The sequence below is a fragment of the Oratosquilla oratoria genome, chromosome 24 (genome assembly GCF_046742065.1).
Source record: "Oratosquilla oratoria isolate Oo_2021 chromosome 24, ASM4674206v1, whole genome shotgun sequence".
NCBI classification, from domain to species: domain Eukaryota; kingdom Metazoa; phylum Arthropoda; class Malacostraca; order Stomatopoda; family Squillidae; genus Oratosquilla; species Oratosquilla oratoria.
This window is the reverse complement of record NC_134800.1, coordinates 47,509,345-47,513,412: the sequence shown is the minus strand read 5'-3', so window position 1 is coordinate 47,513,412 and position 4,068 is coordinate 47,509,345. Positions and strand designations below refer to the sequence as shown.

General features: G+C 41.7%; 1 protein-coding gene across 4 annotated transcripts in view; it reads left to right on the top strand.

Moving 5' to 3' along the window:
- Positions 1–309: 309 nt before the first annotated feature.
- sigmar (Tumor necrosis factor alpha-induced protein 8-like protein sigmar) overlaps positions 310–4,068 on the top strand; it is a 165,058-nt gene continuing 161,299 nt past the window's right edge. Inside the window, exon 1 of one of the 4 annotated variants that reach the window (XM_076208077.1) lies at positions 310–458. The gene's annotated coding sequence lies outside the window, so the exon portion shown is untranslated. The remainder of the gene's footprint in view (positions 459–4,068) is intronic. The other 3 variants (XM_076208072.1, XM_076208074.1, XM_076208076.1) reach the window with 3 other exon arrangements.

Here is a 4,068-nt window from a genome sequence, read left to right as displayed (position 1 = left end):
CCCCTACCCACCCCCCAAAAAAAAAAAAAAAAAAAAAAAAAAAAAAATGAACTTGGGATTCACTGATATGGATAGTCTCCACTCCCACGTCACAGTTGTTGCAACCTCTCTTAAGATCACATAAACAACTCGGTAAATTGTTTAGTGTCCTGGCCACTAGGAGCGCCTTCCTCTCCTGCCCTACCTTTGGTGGGTACAAAGTGTTGTTGTTACAGACACTCAACGAACACACGTCGCCCGCCACGCAAGGGCGACTGACATGTAGTTCGTCGGCTGTTCGATAGATGGAGTCAGGCTCGTACCGCTGTTCCCGCCACACGTCAGGCGGGGCGGGGCGGGGCCGGCGGCTGTGGGGCGGAGCACACCAGGCGGCAGACGCAGATGTAGGAGTTCAGTGTGTCTCGCCGTTGTGTCATGTGAGGTGCTGTGTCGTGTCGTAGCTTCCCGACGCAAGCAAGGTAAGTCCTCGCCAAGTGTCGCCTCTTTGTTGGCGTCCTTTCGAGCCACAGACGTCGGCGGCCACCTCGGTGGAGGTGTGATCGAGTGTGGGGTGATGATGACGGGCGGGGAAATCGGAAGTAGGGGTGAAGGAAGCATTTGGTCGGAAAGAGTACAGGTAACGCCAAGAGGGTATAGGTAATCCTATGACTAGGGGAGAGTTGGCGTACTATCGGGATGACACAGGTGACTGTGTAAACCTTTGTCCCACGTAGCGCGACAGAAGCTGGAATGGCCAACTTGGATGTGCACGCAAGCAACAGGATCACTAAAACGGGGTTGGGTGGTGCGGGGTAAAATAGTAACGGTTTGGAGGGGTAGTGATGGAGGAGGAAGGAGTACCTGGTCGTCGCTACTTCCTTGAATTAGGTGGTAGCTGAGGTTACCTATGACAGTAGGAAGAGGTCCAGCTGATGACGGGGGCTGGGGTGGGGGGAACGTACCAGTGTACGTTTTTGGCAGTGTCTCGTCTAGAATACCCTAAAGGACATTCTTGGTGCTAGTACACACACAGACAAAAGGGAGTTATGCGGCGCTATCAACTACCCGTGAGGGTCGTTCTGGATCTTCTTCATGAACATCAAGACTTGGTTTGTGAAGGTAATCATTGCCTGAGGGTAATCAGCGACGTCATCACCCATACTAGTGACCATTACTGTCACCAGTCTTGGATAACCAATGATCCCATCATGATCAATCACGCTATCGCCCTTGTGAGATTTGTGATTTTTGTATTTCGTCGTCAGCAACAACCAGTGCTGATATCTATGGAGGACAACATTAATATGGCGGCACACTAGGCATTTCTCGCAAGCATGCTACGTGTTTTTGCTATTTCGAGTAGAAACGACTTCGGTTACGATCTTTTTTTTTCAAATTTACAAATGTCTAATAACTTATGTCATATAATGAAAAGCTGACTGACGAACTAAGAAGTTAGACCTAGAATATGAATGTAAAACATCGAGATGTTTTTACGGAAGTCTAAAATATTGGAACCGAAGTCGTTTCTACTCGAAGCAAGTAGCATGTTAACCTAGTGTGCTGCCGCCACTTTCACACCCAAGAATTGTAGTGGGAGGAATTTAGGAGTGCAGCATAAAGGTAAGGTTACATTAGTAGACGATAAGCTTGCAGTCCAACTTGTTCATTCGTTCATCTAACAATAAGTGGTTACACGTAAGTCCAACCTTACTTTGTAGAGAAATTCCCACCAATCACGTAAAGGAGCTACAGCAAGCCCCACCCTCTATCAAGATTGAGGAATCGCATTGGCAGAGCCAATGCCTATTTCAATTGTTCATATATTTTATCCCAAGTAACTCTGAACGACTCGCGATCTCTCTAAAATGCAGATTTGACGATCTTAGCATATCTTATCATCTTATGCACACAGACGCGCGCGTACACACACACTCTCGTATACGAGCTCTCATCCGGGAGGGTAATAGCTGTCGATCACGAGTCCAACATGTGATCCAAGACTATGGTGAATCACACACTACATGCACACACAGATTAATTATCGAACACTAGGCAGAAGATATTCGTCATTCATAGAAAATGGTAATTGAAGGGCTGACTCAGTGAGGGAAGAGATATTATTTCTTAATATAGCCGAGATGCTCACATTACATTCCAAAGTGCCCCTTGTGGTCGTATCTTCTCTATTGGAAAATGGATAACTACAGTATCCCACTCTATCACGGAAAAAAATGTAAATAACATCCAATTGGTGAAAAGAGTAAGAAAAATTAACAATGTTTACAGCAGTATTCGAACGACTGATTGTTGCCACAATATAAATTCAATAAAAATTGTTCTATTTCAAGATAATCATATACTATTAATTTATCTCTTATTACTGAATAAATTGTATATATACATATTTTAAATATGTAAATATAAATACTCTTAACATATATCTTCAGTTTCTTTTCCTCGAATTTGTTCAGAGATGTTGATTACAACGGTATTGCGTTGGTTGCCCCTAGGCTTGGATTCCATCCCAAATCCTCCAACGTTGGACGAAATCCATCCCTAGGCTCGGAATCCAACCCATCCGTTGACTACTGTAAACCTTAAAGGAGTGACAAGAAAGTTAACGTGATTTTCATCCTTCTTTGGGTGGAGAATCTCTGATGGCATCATTGAAATATTATCAGACACATAACCACACGGATGCGGATGGTCTATGATTTAATCATTCAGAGGTGATAAGTGATAACAGTATCACTTGTCAATCAGTGATGTCATTTAAACATCCATACGTGTGGTGATGATCCTTTTATACATTGGTGATGACAGTGACGTCAGACGTCATCCATTCTAGTGGTTAGGTGACGATGATAATTGATAACACAGATAATACATGTTGCGTCGAGTTTTAGTTACTGGATGCCCGCAGCCTCTTAGTGACTAGCAACGGCCCTCGGGCCTTATAACATTTAGTAAGAACAATTAAACGTTTGGGTTTTATGTATTTGTGTAGGGCAGTATTACGTCCTCTCTTAGGGCTTTATTTCTTTGGTAATATTTGTCCTAAATAATTAGAATTGATAATGATATTTACCCAGGTTCAGCTCAATTTAAGAGGATAGGAAAAACAATCTGAACATTTACCATTTACAAACTTTGTTACTAAGAACTTTATATATACTAATAAAAGAATTCCTGTTGATATCGATCTAAATCTGACCGGAAACCTGAAATCCCTCAAGGGGACACACACCCTCAGGCCCCTGATTGGCCGAGTGGTGACGTCAAGGCAACGGAGACGACTGACTGGCCGAGAGCGGTGACGTCACATCAACGGAGACGACTCTGCGAGCTAAGCGAGCTCGCCCAAAGGGCCGAGCCCCTCGCAGCGGGGTCGGGCGAAGCCCGTTGCTCGTATGAATAGAAAAGTAATTATGAAAGATCAAATAGTATTAAAAAATCAGAACACAATATAATCTAGGGAGGAAGTGTGAAACGGAGAATATAACTTCATTTGGTTTTAACTACACTTATTACTCTTTTCTTTTATCACTTTTAACTATATATATATATAATATATATAGTGTGTGTGTGTAATTTGTAGTAATGAAGATAAAATGTTTACCTAGTTGTTAACGGTGATGTGAAATAATCGCTTTCCAAGTCTACCAGAAGTAACGTAGAATGATCTTCAAAGATGCCGGTATAAGATGGGAATTAGACGGCTTGATTCAGGCCTGAGAGTTAATGAATAGGGTTGCCGGTGAGCAAACTTGAAGAATGACGGATCCCTCTATCACATTCAAGATCGACTTAGATGATACATAAAGGTCTCTATATCTACATTTTTCCTACACTCTACCTACCCTACTTCTAACTCGCTCTGTCCCTAGTTACTCGCTACGTCTTATATATATATATATATATATATTCATATATATATATTCATATATATATATTCATATATATATATATTCATTATATATATATATTTATATATATTCATATATATATATTTATATATATATACATATATACACAGACGCTCCTCTAACGTTCATTCGTTTTACGTTTTTTCGATTTTACGTTTGA